At 38.0% G+C, this 19,829-nt stretch overlaps 1 long non-coding RNA gene across 1 annotated transcript; it reads left to right on the top strand.

Annotated features, from left to right (window-relative positions):
- The first annotated feature begins 1,922 nt into the window (after positions 1-1,922).
- LOC118691042 (uncharacterized) lies at positions 1,923-19,788 on the top strand. Its single transcript, XR_004980950.1, has 3 exons — positions 1,923-1,968; positions 15,390-15,568; positions 19,645-19,788. It is a non-coding gene; the product is annotated as an uncharacterized LOC118691042 (long non-coding RNA).
- Positions 19,789-19,829: the final 41 nt, after the last annotated feature.

Here is a 19,829-nt window from a genome sequence, read left to right as displayed (position 1 = left end):
AAGTGGATTTAGTTTCAGATATTCTGTCTGTGGAAATTGTACACTTGCAAAGATACAGGTCACTCCCCCGTGAGCCTTGGTCCCATGGACAGTTTTATGATTGCTGTGGAAGGCTGACTGATCAGGTATTAGTAGAATAATACAGTAAATAAACAGCATGTAATAAATTAGAGCTTCTCACTTTGAAGTCTTTGTTTAACCAGTTTTTTAATTGCTTTATGTGATGCACTGGCACAGATGGCTTCATGGTACAAAGATTGGTTGCACCATGGATCAAATCTATAATCTCATGCTGGCTGTAAAAAGTAAATATCTAAATAAAATTAAGATAGACTAACGAACTATTTAAACAGAGTGCTTATGGCCTAGGATCCCCACAAAACTGCTGTAACTAATGATTTAACATTGCCAGCACGTGAGTTAGTGTTTTAAGACCCTACAGAGGAAAGCAAGCATGAAACCTTGTATTACATTCCCACAAGAAGCAGTGATGAGCAGAAGCCTATTTTCAGGCACAGTGAGTTTCTATCCTTCTCAGATAATCAGAATTATAAAGACTGATTTAAGATGATATTTGCTAAATGCAGGTTGCCTCATGCTTGAAGGGATCCTTAAGCCAGATCCCTTGCAGAGAAGTTATGTTCCCATCTTTTTACCAGTCATCACTAACCAGTGTTGCTGGAGAAGCCCTAAAAAAAAAAACAGTAGCCTTTTTTCCTACCTTAGTTGACAGATAGAGCTGTTGAGAGATTTGAGGGGGTAATTCCTCTTTTCTTGGCCACAGCCCTCAAAGATTTTCCCTGAATTCCTTTCCATAGCATGCCTATGTGTGTGTTGATCTGTGCAGCTCAGAAATCACAGAGGGAGTTTTTGGTAGACAGAGGGAGTGAAAAACTCTGTTTTTTTCTGTTCCCTTGTTGTTTAAGAACCTTACAAGAAAAAGGAAATCCACTTTGACATTCTATTTTCAAGCTATCTATAAATTATTTTCTGGAACATTTCCTGAAATAAACAGAATGCACAAGTTCTGACAGCTCCCCACATGTGCTTTTGGTGCAATGGGTGAATGTAGCTACTGTTCCTGTAAGACAAGGCAGAAGTGAGACATTACATGCCATGTGGGAGAGGCTGTTAACAAATTGGTGGAAATGGTTACGGTTTTCAACTTGTCAAGCATCATTTTCTTAGCTTGATGACACCTTGTAAGACCAATAAATAATTTATGGGGTATCTAAATGTTTCAAATAGGAGTTTAAGGACTGGAGGAAAGAGGTCTAGGGTCTCATAGTTAATCCTATTCGAGCAGCTTCTTATTAAAACAGCCCTCCACAAATTGATTACAGCTGCAATCCCTTTTAAGAAGGATTATTTAAAAATCCCAATTATAAAGACTATTTGTAAAGAGTAAAATACTTAGTGTCAGTTTTGCGTGGAGACTGTGGCTTGACTCAGTTGGCAAAGTGGGTTATCCTTTTCCTGCCTTTCTTTTCAGGAGAATCTGCTCAGGGTGGGCATTTCAAACAGTGGCTTTAACACAGTTGCTGGGAAGGAGTTTCGCTTCTTTTCTTGCTACTTGTGTTCCCTGGCTGCATCTGCTGGTCCACCTCCGCTAGGCTATAGCTTGGCCTTTGCCTCCTTTTGGTTCTTCTGCTCAATTTCATCTGACATAAAGAACTGATATTTAAAGTCCAACCTAATTCAGGACTTGATCCTAGATCTTTTAATAGTGTTTCGCCCAAAGGTCACATTTTCATTCTTAAAACTCCTATATACAACTGGCAGTAAATGTGAATCTGATGGAAAAAAAGGAGCTAATATAGCAGTGGTTTGTCTCAGTTTAGGTCCCTAAGGCTACTTCTAAAAAGCATCTTTGAACCATTCTGATGATGTAAGCAGTAATAAACCACTGATAAACACAGTTTCACAACTGTTTTGCAGCTCTGGAACCATGCAAAGGAACAAGGACAGGTCAGTGGATTTGATTCTGTGGTCTATATCCAGAAACATTTATAAAAATCTGACTATGCCATTTTATTTTAAAATATTCTAGTGGGTTCAGAGGGGTTCATATAATACACTGTGACTATGAGACTGATTTTCTTACAGCTAGCCTCTATAATACCTCATGTTTGCCTTTTCAAGTAGGATGACATCAGTTGTACTCTCTCAAACCAGTAATGCCCCTTCAGAAACTTCACTCACCAGAGACTGTTGCTTGAACTGCTGTGACAAAGCTTATTTTCTTATGGCAGAAATGTTTGAAAGTGTGTATATTAAATAAATATTTAAGAACAGTCTTAGAAGCAAAGTTGTAAATTTGTAAACATTAAGTTTACAAAGAGTACTTAATCAAGAAACTGAACGCTTAGGGATTTAGTCAGGGACAGAAACATACCCTTATAGCCATTTATCTAATCAAAATTAACCAAGTACTTACAGAGTGAATGCTTGTAATGAGCTGCTTGAGAATAAGCTGGCAACCACAAATAATTCTCTGAATACAAATACTCTTTCAAGGAAAAGCTGAACTGCTTCTGAGCAGCTAGTGAATAAAATAAAAAAAACTAAAACCAGGTGACATTTACCAAATAAACTCTGCATTTCACAGTTTTGCTGACCATGTCAAGATTGATAAAGACAAACAATACTTCCTTTATAGATAAAGAAAAAGGAAAGATGAAAGATGCTAGACTGGGTAACTTGTATTCAGGTCTCCATTTAATTACACACTCACCATTCTGTTCTAGTCTCTCTGCTTTACCCTCATGTTTTATTCTGAGATCTTAGGGTTGCATTTTTCAAGGCTGAAATCAACTCCAGTTAGTTTTAGCCGGAGTTAGGTGCAGGCCCTAGCATTCCTGTCTGTGCTCATACTTACACATTGGTTTGTGTAGGTAGTAGCAGTTCCCTACTTCAGCCAGGCACTGGGAGGGTCCATGGTGGAGACGCATGGTAGTAAAATATTTCAGATCTGGCACATGGTGGGGAAACATCTCTCCTACTAGCCAGGTATGATTAGCACTGTGTCAGGTTGTTCATGCTTGTGCTTATGCCCTCACTTTTTAATGACTGTGTGGATACAGCAAAATCTTTTTTATCAAACTATAGAAAGGTTTGTCTATTTGAAGTCTTCTGAAGTGCGTATTTTATTTTGCTATAATTTTCCAAGTAGCATTAGGGGAAGAAACATTAAAAAGGTTATTTGTATTTTTTTTTCTTTCTGAGGTTTAGCCTGTTAGTTCATGGGAAGATGAGAAGACAGTCTGCTAATGAACCTTTTAGTCTAGCATCTCATTACTCTGTGGGCTTCTTTCTACATAGACATACACATTTGCACACATATATGTATCTATTTCACAGGAATATCTAGCCATCATTCCTTTTACAGTAGTTCCAACTTTCTGTACATGTGCTGAGCTGTAAAGTATTAAGCCTTGTAATCCCTCAACCTCTTAGATGTGGTTTGCTGGGGGGGAGGGCTGTAAATCCATGGTGGCAAACAAGAAAAGCCTGAAGCTGTGAGCAAACAGGAAACAAATTATCTCAATCTCAGAATGTAAACTGTCATTGACAGAGATGCATGAAAGAATCATAACAGGGAAACCTGCTGCAATTTTTCATCCAGTTACCAGCTGAATCACTGCCATTACACTGAAGAAGAAAGCTGCCAGCCCACCACTGACATGGCAGAGTTCTTTACATGTTGTGTGCACAAAGCAACCATATAGCCTGACTGGCATTTACTCCTTTTCATGCTTGCAGACTGATAATTATTGTGCACTGCCTCAAGCTTGCAATTAGAGGCCACCAAGAAACAAAAAATAGCTGAATTTCAAGATTATGCCTTTTGCATGATGGGTCATATTTTCCCAGCAGGGAATATGTTGTTGCCAGCAAAAACAGAATTCACCTATGCTGTACCAAAGGCCATATTAGCTACAGGAACAAATGGAAAATTTGCATATAATAAAAAGTAATAATAACTGTCATTGTTACTGGTGGCACAATTAGAGTTGCTGCTGGCTCCTGTGTCACAATGCAGCTTTTAAGGGGGATGAGACAAAACACTGAGCAGCCAAGAACTTTTAATTATATATTCTATAGTCATTTTGCAGTATAGATATTCACTCTGTGTTTCAAGCATATTCTCATTTCAGTTTCCCAGACTTTTCTCTTATCTCCCAAAACCTGCAGTTTAAGTTCACAGGGTTGCTTCCTTTATTGCATAAAAAAATGTGCCCTGCTAAGCATGTGCCCTGTTTGGCTCACTCACAGTGGTAGGCAGAGGACAGCAAGTTACTAAAGCATTAGAAAAACACTTAGGACAAAGTAAAATACATAAAAAAGACATTGTCCATGAGGAAGGTTAAAGAGATGGTTTTGAGTTTCTTTTTTACTTTCTCATTTTATGACTTTTTCTGTGTTGTATGGTGATGACTAAGATAAGTTGCTTTGGAAAAATCAGAGCTGCTCTGCAATAATAATCAAATCAGTCTATATATGGATGTGTTTAGTGGTATGTTTATTGTAAAATACATTGTTTTCACTTAATGGAGGATTTGAAAGGGGGAAGTAGAAGGAGAAGGAATGGCCCAAGTTGAAACTTCTTGGCACACCATTAAGAATCATTTCAGAAAGTTCTATCAGCTCTGAAGTTTCCTCTACAGCTATTTGAACCAGGACAAGTCCTACAAACACAGGAGGAGAAAAATAAAAAGTAGATGGTAGATTTCAAAGGATGATTTGTTTAGAGATGGAATTTTATGGTTCAGGAGAATTTGATAGAGGTAGAGCTGCTGTCTGGGAAGGCTCAGGAGCATCAGCCCAGCTTACACTGCTAGAAATGGCACATGTGCCAATACCACTTTAAATAATATTTGTTTTTCAGAGGGCTGTGTGATGATTGTTCATGCTGGATGCAATCTGGAAAGATGAATCATGACTACCTGCGCTCACTGGACTCTGAACAAGAGATCTAGATTTTGGGACTTAGATGATAAGTACTCTTCTGGTCTAAGGGTATTGTTTCTGCCTCGTGGATAATTTATAGTAATTAACAGCTTGCAGAAAATTAAAACATCTCATTGCAAGGTTTGAATAAGTGTCTAACTGGATGTTGAGCTGAAGTTGGTTAGGTGGGATGGAGCAAACCCTCTTTTCTGAAGCTGATAACAATTGCATTAGTTCAGCCGCCCTGTGAAACTTCACTGAGTGAAGGGAAAACTTTTTCTGCTCCTAGTCTTCAATTCAGTATATTACTTATTTTTAACACATCAAAGCTGTCTTTGCAGTCATGGTTTTGAGTCATCAATTCATTCTAATGCCCTGATGTCATTTGCCATAAAATCTGGGTGTGCACTTAGTAAATCTAAATGTACTCTATAAGAAAAAACCCACATGAAATATTGATGATGGACACACAGGGTAGGATTGACTTCTCACATAGCTACCTATGCACATGTGCCATAATATGTACCTATACAGACTGACATTCACAAATAATCCTAAACTGGAAGCATAATATAGTAGCCCAAAGTAAGAGGTTTTTTTGCATAAATCTTAACTCTGACTCTCAAAATATTCAGCAACCACTTCCCAGGGCTTCTTCCTATCTCTTGCAGGTCACTTTTTTCACATCTCCTGTTCTCACAAAGACAGTCTATAGCAGAGTCAGCTATTATAAGACTCATCAGCTTCCTGTCTCGACATCAGGCTTTTCCTTCTCTCTTTAGTCTTAAAAATGCACATTTCTCAGTCATCCTGAAACTGCTTAGAGTATGGGCACAGTTATAGCATCATAGCACTCAGCAGCAGATAGGAAACTGCCTCCCAGAATGAGGGAAAATCAGCATATATGCGAGAGAGATCAGAACAAAATTTGTTGTTTCCCACTTGAGAGGGCTGTTCAGGAGATCCTGCTATTCTGAGTCTTTCAGAATCAGTTGATGGCCTCTCTTCAAGGTTCCTGCAGTGTAGCTAGGAAAAAACCCAACAAACCCACCACTTTTTTCTTGATGGACTCAAGAGGGTCTGTTGTAAGGGGAAACAGGACATGGCTCCTAGCTGTGGCCTGTATTTTATAAGGAATTTGGCAAGCCAGTGTGTAAAAACAGTAACACTGGTGTGCAAGTGGCTCAGCAGACTTGGAAGCACCAAATGGTAGAACTGCCAATTCTGAGTTGGTTGATGAAGTGTAACCCATTAGGGTAGACCCTTCTCAGGTCACAGTGATCATCAGCTCTTCCAGGCTGGGAAGAATTCTTGCTGAAGCTGCCTCATTGTCCAGCGTTGACGCCCGTGCTTTGTGACCACAATTCACTTTATTGACTGTTGTGTGCAACCAGAGCTGAGCCATGTGACAGGTTTGCACAAAACCCACACCTTTCAGGCTCTGGAGAAATGGGAATGATGCTTTACTTTGGGGTGCTTGAATGGAAGTAGTTCAGATTACCATAATATCATACAGAGTATAATACTCTTACTGCATTTATTTAATTAATCATAGTGGTTTATAGGATAGCAAATGGATTCAGTTCCTCCTTCCCCCCACTCCACAAGTAGTGACTGATGCATTGTTTGTCATTAAATTTAGCCAATATATAATATTTTAAGGTTGGGTCCCTAAAGGAATAATTTTGAAATTCTACATCTGTGTAAATAAAAATATACATGTGTATATATTTACGCACATGAAGACCTAATTTTCATTTCAATACCAAGACAGGTCCTACAGGAGCTGTAAAGTCAAGTCAGTTTGGGCCTGAGTGAGCCTTTTTTTTTTTTACTGGAGGAAAAAAAAACATTTTTTGTAAGAGCCTAGCCTATTCTGTGGGATTTTGCTTGCATATGATTAAAATTTCACCCATGCCAGGAGAAAAAATGACTGATATGAAAAAGAATCAGGTATATATAGTTACAATGCATTTACTTGTGTCATTACTTACCTTTGGCATTATAATATTTCAGCTCTACTGAATTGCTGTATCTCTAAACTGAATTTTTTAAACTGTTTGGAGTAAATTGCAAGGTTCTTCTTCATGGCACTGACTTTATTGTTCTGCCAGGATGTCTTCTTTTGTCATAAAAACAATAACTTAGTGTAAGTAGTACTTTTTAGGTTTACTAATCAGACAGACTAATTGTATCTTTTAATCTGGGTCGATCTGCTCTTGCTTATTATAATTTGGCTCCAAATCCCCCCCAAAAAGAGGAACATTTGCAAATAATTTAGTGTCAGAGGCACTCTTATATAAACACTGCAAGAATTGCTGAAATGCCCAACAGAAAGTCACTATAATTTTGAAGCCAAGGCTCTAATATATTTTGTAAAAGGAATATATTGCTTTTCTTAAACCTTGGAGTGAACTTGAATGTGTGTGTGTGTGTCTGTGTCTTCAGGTGAACACATAAAAGGACTGGATAAACAGGGAATGGGGTCTTTCCTCTATTTACAAAGCTGAGGCTGTCTAGACAGGGCACTTTTCCTGATTCAATCTACCAACTAAACTTAGAAAGACCATACTAATATTCGATTTTAGCTTCATCACCATGTCTGTACAATCCCTGCTTAGATTGCTAACCAGGGTGATTATTGCTTACTGAAACTGTTAATGTTTTGGTTGGATGTTTGTCTTCTCAAAAATGGGCTGAAAGATTTTTCCCTGTAGGCTACTGAATTTTCATTGCATGTTAACTGTTTAGGTTATTTTCCAACTCCACCACCATCCAGAAGTGAGAAAAAGCAGCTGCCACAGCAAAAAGAATATTCAAATTTCTCATGGAGGCTTTGAAATTACTTGATACCTGGAGTAATTTTTTATGTCACAGGAGAACCTTTGTTTACAAACAAAGTCTGAAAGTGGCTATACCTTATGGCAGTACCAGGCAGCTGCTCTCAGGAAGCAGTGACTTTGTGATATCAACATAGGAAAGCTTCAAAATAAGTTCGCAAAAATATCTGTTCTTCTGAGCAATTTGGAAGTGTAGTCCTAGCTGCATGAGGAAATATTTTTCTTCAGGTTGAAGGATGGTTTTATCATCCACCTGCATAAAGAAGTGATTTAGTAACACAAACTGTTTGTTATCAAGCAGGCAAAAGATAGTACAAAATTATACCCACAGTTTCACATATGTCCTCCTGATAAGGAAAGGTCTTGAGAAAATGTTCTTTGCCATAAATTATTCCTTCTGAAGGGAAAACAATATTGAAAGGGTTTTTGTTTTTTTTTTGACAAGTACAATATAAGAGATTAGTTCATTTGAGTAGAGTGCTTAAAAATGCAGCTGCGTGCAGATTTCTTAAGAAACTACAACTGACAATTGAAGAGGAAACCTAAAACAAGATTACAAAAATTAATCAGTTGGCACAGAACGGCTGACATTAATGTGTGTACTTCTTTGTTTTGAAACTAGACTGTGGAGGAGTTTTCTTATATGGAAAATTTCATCTACTTGTACTTGTCTCCTCACATAGTCAAATATTTTGTGAGACAGATCAAAAACCCTCTTTGACAAGCTCATTCCCACGCTTCTCCTTTTTAACCTGATTTTTTATTTTTATTGGGTTTCTTCTCTTTTCCTAGAGACTTGTTGAGATAAAACTTTGCTTGAAATATATTTCAGTAGCTCTACGTCTCTAGGGCAATCAGTATTTAAATGAAATACGGAAATGGAATTTTGAAAAAATATTAAGGGATGAAATCAAGTTCTACTAGCCTGTTAGAGACGTTTGGGAGCATGGAAAGAGTGCTGAGGCTGGCATTGGGCAAGGCAGTCAGAAGAAGGACGTTCTTTGATGAACTATTGCTGTGTAAACTCTGAGCTCTACTCTGAAATGCTGTCACAGATTTCTCTCATACTCCAGCTTGTATTTTTTTTTTTTTTGTTATGTTACATAGAATGCAGTATTTCTTGGCAAAACCTTTGATCACAGTACAAAAAATGTAAAGTGACTGGGTGTGTGTAATTTGCCTTCCACGAGACAATAAAGAAAAATGGTATAATTGAGCACAAAGATTGAATGGGCAGACTTTCTCAGTTAAGACTAGGCTACATGGAGAGCTGTAGTGCAAGAGGCTAACGTGGTATCTGCTTTATGAAGTGCTGTGATTGACAATAGTTACGTAGAAAGACTGCAGGGAGATGCAAGACTGCATTAATTAATATGCACTGTGTGCAGCACCCATCACTCAGGGTTGAATATTTATGAAATTTTCTTTGCATGGGATTTTTTTTCTATCCACCTTTGCATTTACAGAATTTCTTTTATCTAGTGATCTCAAGGAACTTCTTTTGAAGCCTTAACTCCTGCTTATTAGTTTCTTACAAGTGGTACACTTGCAGCTGGCAGGTGAGGCATCACCTGGTTCCCACTGAGCAGCCCACAGAAAGCAATGCAAGTACCGCCAGTGTGACTTTGCTGATCCAGAAACAGTTATTGTTTCAAACTCCAAACAATTGATTGTCTCATTCTTCAGAAGGAATGTCTTCCAAAAAATGTAGGAGTTTGTAGAACAACTCTAGTTTCTTCTCTCCTGTTTCATTTTCCAGTCCTAGACCTCAAATTCACTGAAAGGGTTGCAAACATTGGAACAGTTTTCCCAGTTAAGTGGTGGAATACCATCTGGATCCCTGGAGGTGTTTAAAAGACGTGTGGATGTGGCATTTAGGGACATGGTTCAGTAGTGGCCTTGGCAGTGCTGATTGGACTTGATAATCTGAGAGATCTTGTCCAAACTAAACAGTTCTGTGACTCTAAATCAGCTATTGTCACTTCTCTTACACTGACACAAAAGTTATGCACCTCTATTTGTGAACATATTGACAAACAGTGTTATTTTACAGTAGAGCTTCAATTATCCTGCTTGGTTGCTAATGGTATTTAAATGAATTAGAAAAAACTGAGTTCATGAGCTTGGTTTGATATATTCCATAAAGCTGAGTTTGATGTATCTTTAATTTATACATCTGCACTGTGTAAATGCCCATTTTGTAAAGAAGTAAATATGTATGGGACATGTATAAACTCTTCTTTTGGATGAGTCTTATCAGTAAATTCATGGCCCCATTTTGAAAAAAAACACCTGGATTATCATAAGTACTTATAAACTGTAGTGATTTGAGACAGAAAACTATTTCTGTCATAACCAGAGTCTCCTGTGGTTTTTAAACAAAGCTCCCATTGATTTCTGTGGTGTTCCAAATTTTAAAATGTCATTTTTTCTGTCTATCATGTTTATTTATTGTCTTTAGGGACTCAAGAGGATGTAATCAAGTGATTCAAAGTTAAATCAGATAAATATTTATGGAAAATGTGTCTAAATCTTAAATAATTTCTTTTAAAATTTACCTTGTATATTTGAGTTTCAAAATACTAAATATTATAAAAAAGCTAATTAAAATATTTTTATAGGTATGTTTTGAATTGATTCTATAATTCCTTTGAGGCTAGGCATGAGTAAATATAAAGTTCAGACAGAAGACACACTCTTTGCTGATCCAGTTTCAAACTTTCTGCCTAACTGGCCTTTCATTCACAGGCCCAGAAAATGAAAAGGGAGCATAATGTAGATGGGAATGGCTGAAGTGAGCCATGTATCATAGTGATGAGGTATGACTTTTCCTCCAGAGCCTTTTTCCTCTATGGGGCAAAAAAATCTGGATTACAAAATAATGTCATCTTTGACATAGGATTGTTTTAAGCTTTTGTGATCATGTTCACTTTTCTACCTCTCAATGCAGCGGTGTGGACCTGTGTTTTTCACCCCAGAGTATTATTCTCATTTGCTTTTAACATAAGGAAATCTGGGTTTCTTTAAAGAGAAGTGTGTGCAGATAGAATCTCAGGATGGCATAAATCTGTCAGTTGTATCAGCTCCTCTTTCTATAGTACAGTGCATATAAAGCAAATGCAGAAGCAGTACAGTTTTCCTTAAAGCATGAAAAAAAAATCTCTAGGATCTTTGATTTCTGTAGTTCTCCCACTTAAAATCTCCTTCAAAGTTTTGATTATCACACTGTGATAGGCTGCTCAGAAAAACCCAAGACAGATAAAATAGATCTAATTTCTAACCCTGACATCTCTGCCACCCATTCATTACTCTTTTACATTTCTTGCTATGCCCTGTGAAAGCAAATGTGTCACTTACATCTCCAATTTCTATCAGAGGGGGAAATAGTTGTATATTAACATCAGAGCTTTTAAAAAGTGGAGTAAATTGTGTAGAGTTCAGAATCTCCTCACTTCAGGTGAATAATCAGCCTGGCACGAGTGGATGGTTCTTCCCATTTGTCAGTGAGTGCAGGGGAAGTGGTGTCTGTTCCTTGTGCTGTTGTTTGTTTTAAACACATTATTTTATAACCATTGTGTAAAAATGAGTCCTTTGCCTCTTCAGCCAGCTATGGGAATGTTTGAAATCAAACAGCTTTTGTTTTATATTGTAAAAACTGTGTGTCCCTGCACTTTTGCACCACTCATATTCTCCACAGTGACTCTCAGTGGGTAACTTAAAAATGTACAGGAACGTTCAGAACACATTTTGAAGAAAGAAGAGAAGGGGGGGGAGAGAGAGAAAAGAGAAGAGAAAGAGCGACTCATCTTAAGTTACACCATCATCTTTAACAGCTGTGCACATATTAAAGGAAGTAATGGGGGAGTGAAGGTACTGCATATTTCAAAGCTGAACTGTTGCAGTAACAATAAGAAAGGGGGGATGTTGTACAGAGTTAGCCAAGTGTTTGAAGTGCATTACCGTAAGCCAAACCAATGAAGTGGACAAGATTTCTAGCATGCTGCAGTGGTGCCTCTGCGTACTTAATAACAGATGTTTGGTCTCTCTAGGCAGATAATTGTCCTGCTGTAAGGTTGGCTTGACCTGTGTGAGCAATACTGTGTACAGCACTGAAACAGTAACAAATGATCATAGCTTTTCTCGTTTTACTGGTAGAATGCTTAGCCACGCTTCCTTTTAAGCACATAATTACTCCAAAGCAACTGGAGCCCATACATCCTCCTTGCCTAATGGCTCTGAAGCCATTTTGCTATAATTTATGGGGACAGGGTTCAAAGTTTTAATAATATTTGGATAATATCATTGCCAAAATGTCTTTGAGCTGTGATGAATAGAATGAGAGTGGGCACATTTTGATTCTGTGCATGACAGTGCGAGTGTTAACAGCACCATACTTTGTTCAACCTTTATGGAAACATTCACGAGCCAATTTGCTCATGAATTGTAGATATGAGCATGAAGAATTATAAACAGCAGTGGAAAACATACAGGGTTGCTTGTTCATAAGGCACTGTCCTGTTAGTGGCTCTTCTTTATGCAGATAAATGAATTGCAGAGAATACAAAAATGGTTTAAATAAACCCTTAGCAGATAATGTATTGGCACATCAACATAAAATACGCAGGCACTGTGGCATGCTTTTGGATATTTATGTTTATACTCTCTGCTCAAGTGGCTCACTGATTTTTTGGCTTCCTATCATTCACCTAATAATTTCAGCATCCTAACTGCACCTCTGGGTATGTTTATCTGACAATCCAAGCTGTTCTTTGCTTTATGTGGCTTGCTGAAATTGGCCAATTTGCTCTGCAAGTCGCTCCAGTGCATGATAGGTTAATGATGTTAATCAAAGCTAAATAAGAGTAGACATGATCCTTTCACTGGAGTCAGAGCCCAGCCCAGCAAGTCAAACAAGTCTATTGGGTAGGTGGCACAAGACCACAAAAATAACACCAAAAGAATGTGTCTCTAAAGCTAATGTACACCTAGAGCTTCATTCAGAGCCTACCAAAGCCTGGAGGAGTCTCTACTGATTTCACTGAGATTTAGACCAGACGCACAGAACTCTTCATCCTTTGGCTAAGAATGCTTTTTTCTAGTTTGCTTGATGGAATATGAAACTGTGAACAAACTGTGGTTAAATTCTGTAGATAATTTATCAGTGAGAGGTTAAGGATTTGTTAGGCAGAGAGCACAACAATTTTTCTGTACACAAATTACATAAAAATGCTGACTTGTCCAGTCATGACAGCTGCTCTCAATGATAAATGAAAAAAAACCCAAAACAAATATGAACAAGACTTACTTTAAATGTTCCCAACAGTGATGGTAGCTAAAAACAATTTTAAAAATAATCTCTGTTTAATTCCATTCAATGATTTTCAAGCAATGCTTCATTTAATCAAAGGGGTGTTTGATTACAGAAATAATCAGCTGACACAGTCCCAATTCACTCTGGCCAGGCATGTAGATGGCTCTATGTGACATATGTGAGGGTTGGCAATTATTTCTGAAAAACTGCTAAGATAGCCTTAATTCCAATGGTCTGATTTTGTATTTGATAGCCTTACTTGAAGATCTTAATGCTTGTTATGAAATTTTAATGTAAATTTCTTGGTGATTCTTTTAAGTATAAGCCTTAACTGGCTTGTGTAAGTAGGGATTTTTTTTTCCTCAATGGATTGAACAGAGTTCACCAGCTAAAATTCTTTCTTCTGATTATGCTGAGGCGTAAGGCATGATGAACTTAGATGTCTGCTAAAAGAAAAAAAAAAACCCCAGAACTAATATTTGTGGGGTTTAATTAATTTTTCATTTTTCAGAGAATAACAATAACTAATATAAAAATGGGATTGGTAACTCCTGTGGTTATCTTAATACCTGGACTATTTTATATCTGTATTAAGCTGTTGACTAAATCTTTAAAAACAAGTATATTTCAATATTGGCTTATCATTAGAGGATGAAATATATACTTTATTCTTCCTCCTCCTTATTCTTTTTTTCCTTTAACTACAAAGCAAGTCTGGAAACCTTCAGCCTCAGAAGTTAAAAATACACTGTATTTTTCTTAATTGTTTTCTGGAAAAGATCTCTAAGGATGAATTGAGAGACAGGAATTATAAAGGCAGAAATAGTTTTACATTTTGAACAATTCCAACAAGGGGCTGAATATTCAATAACTGATAGGCCAAATAACAAGTTGTTACCTTCACAATGCACAGTCACAGAGTACATATGTGTCACTTTGAGCAAAGATTGAAAAGACATTAGAATTAGAGATTTAACAGCCAGTTTTGATTAAATCAAAACAATCAGAGTAGTTACATTTGCAACAGAATTAGGTTTAAAAAATCCAGACTCAGAATACCTTGCTAGACCTCACATTTCAATCTTATTCAAGGATAAATTTTTCAGGTGATACCTCTGAAAAATATATGTTGCAGAATACTTGAGGACTCTTCTGGCAAACAACAATGTATGTTTGATTATTTTGCCTCCTGTCTATGACTTAGAATAGTCTCAGAACAGAGAAATGCTGCTGCTTGCTTTCTTGTGGAGAGAATTCTATCATATTTAAGTGAGGTAATAGGAAATCCTGATTTTTTTAGGTTATGTTTGATGGTTATGCTCATTGGATTAAACACAGATAAAGCTATATTGTCCATTTCTATAAGTTTAAAATATTTAAGTTGAAATCTATAGAAACCAGCTGCAGATCTGTCTCTTCCTTCTTGTCATTAATTCACATACAGTTTGTCAGTACTTGCCTTGAATCAAAAATGTCCACTCCTCATGCACCACAAAACGCAGGGATCTGTCTCAGGACAGGGTATGGCAAATAGAGGACATGGCAGTGCAGGAGCCTGAAAGCCTCCAATATTGCATTATGCCACAGGAAGAGGATGGGTTTATGCACAAATAACTTTGTCATTCTAGCTATAGTTGGAGAATAGTATTTCCAATTTATTTGCATCCCTGGACTGCATGCATTATTGCTCTTTGGAGAACTGCTGATATCTGTTTCCAAATCACATCTTGTGAAGGTCCCAGAGATTCACTTTAATATCATCACATCAAGAGAAATTAACTCCTACGTGGATATGACACTGACCCTTTATCCTCAATCTGTGTTGTTCTAGTCAGGAAAGGTGTACTCCGTATGCCATAGAGGGATTTCCTGGTACATATACCTAATAAAAAGCCTGAGAGGTGTCCCCATAGTGCAGGTGTGTCCATAAGACTCCTTGAAAGGTGTAACCACTAATTTAGCTCAAGAGCTCACATAATTGAGTAGATTTGGGTTGGACTTAATGACCTTAAAAGTCTCTTCCAACCTAGGGGTTCTGTGATTGTGGACCAAATAATCCCAGCCCACGCTCTTAAAAGCGTAAGCTGCTATCCCCAGATCCCACAGAGTTTAGGCAAAGCTAGTGAGGAATGCTTAGCAAACTCTCAGGAGCTCTGAGGATGTGACAGTTTTAGATTCACATTCAAAGTCTATTCAAAACCTCCGTGCCCAAGAGCATTTGGTTTGAAATCTTATGAGAATGGTTATTCTTATGAAATGTCTGAAAGCTGCCATTTTTTATTTGACAGAAAGTCTATCTAAATACAGCCATGATTGTCAGTGACTTCCCTCATTGGGGGATCCCACGTGTCAGGCTGAAAGTTCTACACAGTCAAACTTCTCTCCATGCTTATTCATGAAATGGCAATCTAATTTGGCTGGCATGAGCACACTGAAGATTATCCCAAAACGGTGCACAAAAATCAAGGTAATTTTTTTTTTTTATTTCTACCAATTTGTCTTTTTTATCTTCCCATTAGGCTTCACTTCTACCCTTAAAAATTGATAGCAAAAGGAAGACTTCAGAGATTTACGTTGTTTAGTGCTAAAGGATGTTGAACATTTCGGAAAACTACAAAGCATTTTCATTTAACCTTAGTTAAAATTAGGCCGATGTGCCTACTTTTAAATAGTACACCTCTCTCCAGGTATGCTTCTAATTCCTGCTTATCACCTCGTTGTGCAGCAGAATTTGCGGTGACCTGCTTCCTCTAATTGAATGGGAGCTCTATTCGATCGCCCCGTGCTTTAATTTAGCTCTCCCACCTAGAACAATGGGTGATTAACACAAGTCAAAACAAGAGCATAAAGGGAAAAGGCAGCACAACCCGCCTTGGTGCAGCTGCTCGACTCCAGTGTTTGCCTGCTGGGTAGCAGCATGTTACGGTCACTGCCAAGCCTTGATCTTCTCTCTCCGTGTCAGTACTCCAAGGATCCATCCTTTAAGCAGCACGGAGCACACAATCAGACATTGTTGGAGAACTTCAGTGTCACTTCTAAGCAATACAGATTCTGCACCACGAAACAAAAGTGAATTAAACAGAAATACACAAACGATGTTTGAAGGATTGTTTTGTTTTTAGGTTTTTATTCAGATTGCTGCTTCTGTTGCCATCAATGCTCTTTTCCTTTAAGTTATTGAAATGCTTCCCCGTCTATTTGTGAGCTATTTCAGTTTTAACGTTTTGAGTTTTTTCTTTTCATCTTGGTCCTTATGCCAGCATAATATCTCATCAAACTGTACCTTACTCAGATCAGAATATGTTTGAAGTCTCATTTTAAGAGGTTTGCACCTTGATTCTGGAAATTATCCTTTAACTGAATATAATTCCTAGAAAGTTGTTTTGATGCAGCTCATTCTGGTGCTGACCTAAAGGAATATAATAGCAATGAAATGAAACTCAATGATTTAAATGATTTTGAATCAGGCTTAGGAAAGTGCATATAAAGTATTAGCATTGATAGTGACTTTTTCAAAAAGAAATGGAAAAAATATTTCAGAGGGGTAAAGCCAATAAGCTGAGCAGAATTTACTTGCAAAAGCTTATAAAATATAATTAAGAGCAAGCACATCTAACTTGATACAAACTACAAAATGTTGGAAGCAGCTGTCCAGGTGCCTGTGGAGATCTCTGCATAGACAATAAGGTGCAACCTGTCCCACAAACTTTACAATCCCAATCATGCAAAGATTTGAGCACTAATTCTCTTGCAGTTCTAAATAACAACGATATTAAAGCTATCAGCAAGGACAATCTGCTGCTTTTAAAGCACGCTGGATAAATGTCATGGTTTCCTTTCCAGTCTCTGAGAGGGCACATAGTGCTGTTACTCGGGCCCAGACCAAAGACCACGAAGGGCAGTAAATGTATTTTCCTTGCATTAGTAATCTTTGCACCAAACCCTTGGTTTTTCCTTCAAAATCTGACTGGCAATTTCATAGATACACAATATGACTCCTTAAGAAAAAAACCAAAACTCTTTCATCTCTATAGACAAATCACCAGGTTCTGAAAGGACAGGGTTACTTGGTAGTCCCTACTTAAAATGAGACTCTGCATACCTGCTACGATTCAGTGTTTAGAAAACAAACAGATAGGGTTAGATCCAAACAAAGGATTCATTTTAATAGTAAACATATTTAAGAGGGTGCCTGCCTAAATGTGAATTGTTTAGGGGATGGATTACCATTTTGCATACATTTTAGAGCTCTGAGAGAAGCCATTAACACCTCCAATTTATGAAAATGCAAGGATGATAAAGAAACAATAGGGGTGACAACATTGTGTAAACGACATTGATTCATTTCAGAACAGGGCTGTTAACTGCTGGAAATGAAGAAATAAATGGAACAATGGATAGATGCTTTTACCAGCTTGTCATTAATTAGCAGTGAGCACAATTCTTTTATTGTCCTTTTTGAAAAATACAAAATTGGTAGGAAAATACAAGCACTGAGCAAATAGATTACTCTGTGTCACTAGGCTGACATCTGCATTTTCTTTCTTCTCTAATATATTTTGGTTTTCAAATGATATCGAACTTTTAGCCTGGCATCAAGCCCACATTTTGCTTCCTTTGAAATTCCTAAAAAGATGTGTTTTCATCCTTGAAACCTTCCTGCTTTATAAAAGCACAACAAAAGGCCACGATTTGAGAAAGGGTTAATAAATGTTAGTGAAGCCCCTCTAACACAGCTTGGAAGCACAAACAACAGTTCAATGCACTATTCTGCTGACCTATTGCATCCGATCAACTGGGGTTTTATTTCTAGCAGTGCCAGCAGGTGGGAACTGACAACATGTTTCTTTGGAATCGTAAAGAAAGATCGTCTCAGATGGAGAATTAGCTGGAAGTAAGCGAGGTTGTTTGGCACAGATCTAAGCAGGGACAATGCTTGATTATGGCTATCACTCTCCAGCTGCTGTCAGAATGTTAAGTTTGCTTTCTTGAGGCCTGACATCTAACACATTTCTTTTTCTAATTAGTATCTGGTACTGTAAGATGCTGATATTTTACTGCATGTCAGATGTGCAGGGCTGAAATACATCACTGAACCCAGGCAGGTGTGGGTGCTAGGAATTAGTTTTTTACCTCTCATAGTGAATTCAAGGCATCTCTCCCCTTCAAAAAAAGCAACGTGGATGGAGAAGTTACCATGGATAAACCTCCAGTGCTGTTGCCCGAGAAAGGATGCAAAGTGAAGCAGGCAAATCAAACATCAGAGAGACAAAGTACCCTGAGCGCTGCTTCATTTTCACCAGCACATCCAGGCAATATTCTATTCACAAATTCCTCCTCACTCTAAGAGCAGGGCAGGGTTCTTCCCAGCTGCAGATGGAAGGGCACAGGGCGTTTGTACCATGCTCAAGGAGCAGCAGCCCTGCTCACACAGGGAGGTGAATTGGTTAAGCTCGGCACAGTTAAAGATTTGCCATTTTGCAGCCCGAATAAAGGCACTGCAGGTAAGGAGGAGTCAGGGAGGGCTCTCACCTGTGTGAGTCTCACCCACAGCCTGGCAGGAGCTGCTGGGTGCATGCAGGTATGAGTGGAAGAAAATGAGATCATAGGTACTAATCTCAGCAGAACCCTGCTCCACTTCTTCCCTGCAGAACTCTGGGATGATTTGCTCTGTGGCTGAGAGTGTGTGTCCGTCTGTGTGGTTTTTTTCGGGGGAAGATGCTAAATAGTATTTTTCAGGCTGACACTACAAACACTAGCTCATAAAACACTTCAGCATCCTGAGGTGAAGCTGAGAGTGGTTCCTCACCTTAAATGCACATAGGTTTCATCAGAAATTGATTTCTTGTTGGAGAGGGCTCTTCAGCCAGTAACAAGTAGGTCTGAATCTCTGGGTTTTGTTGCACAAAAATAAAAAAAAAGGTAAAAAAGGTTTGTTTTTCAGAAGAGGAAGGCTAATTTTTCTTGCTAAAGTGAAGCCATTTGTTAGGTATTGGCTGGGCAAGTCATAAAAAATATTTAGGAAAAAAACCTGCCAATTTAATTTCTATCTTCTTGAGGCTTTGTGCTTTTAAGACTGAGTCTATCCAAATTTCAGTGATTTTTCTCCTAGAGAAAACAGAGATGATTATTTTGTAAAACTATCAACCTTAGTGATATAGGTCCTGGTATTCCAAAGGTGTTTTCAGTAATTTGGGGTACTTGCAGTATTCTAAGTCAAACTGTTAATCACCCACCCCATGCAAACAGTCAAGCTGCACCTAGCTCCAAGCTTTCCACAGTGCTTGATCTCTGAGGAGCTGCTCTTGGTTTGTAGAGCAAGTAAAAGTGTTCAGTGATACTTTCATGAATGAAATTCTGTACCCCAAATACTTTCTTTGAAGGCAGTCTTGCACCAGTACAAGTCTTTTGTTCTTTGGGAAAAAACAGCACAAACTGTTTTCAGCATCAAAGCTAAAGGAACTCTTTATTTGTTGCACTTATAATTTACATATCTACAATTATTTTATTATATATGTCCAACTTCCTTCCTTTGTTTGCCAGGTAAGGCCTTCCTTTTACAAATGCATCCAGCTCCCTCTGCTCCTGGCTAATCTGTGTCTCCAACAAGGCTTCATTTCTGGTACCAGGTTAACAAAGAAATTGAAGGTAAGGCTGTAAAGCTGTAAAAAGAGGTGTTTAGCAAGGTTTCCTCCCACCTATAGCAGAGATTCTTCATCATCTGTGAA

This window comes from Molothrus ater, chromosome 12, assembly GCF_012460135.2.
Source record: "Molothrus ater isolate BHLD 08-10-18 breed brown headed cowbird chromosome 12, BPBGC_Mater_1.1, whole genome shotgun sequence".
Classification (NCBI taxonomy): domain Eukaryota; kingdom Metazoa; phylum Chordata; class Aves; order Passeriformes; family Icteridae; genus Molothrus; species Molothrus ater.
This window is presented reverse-complemented; position numbering and strand designations above follow the sequence as displayed.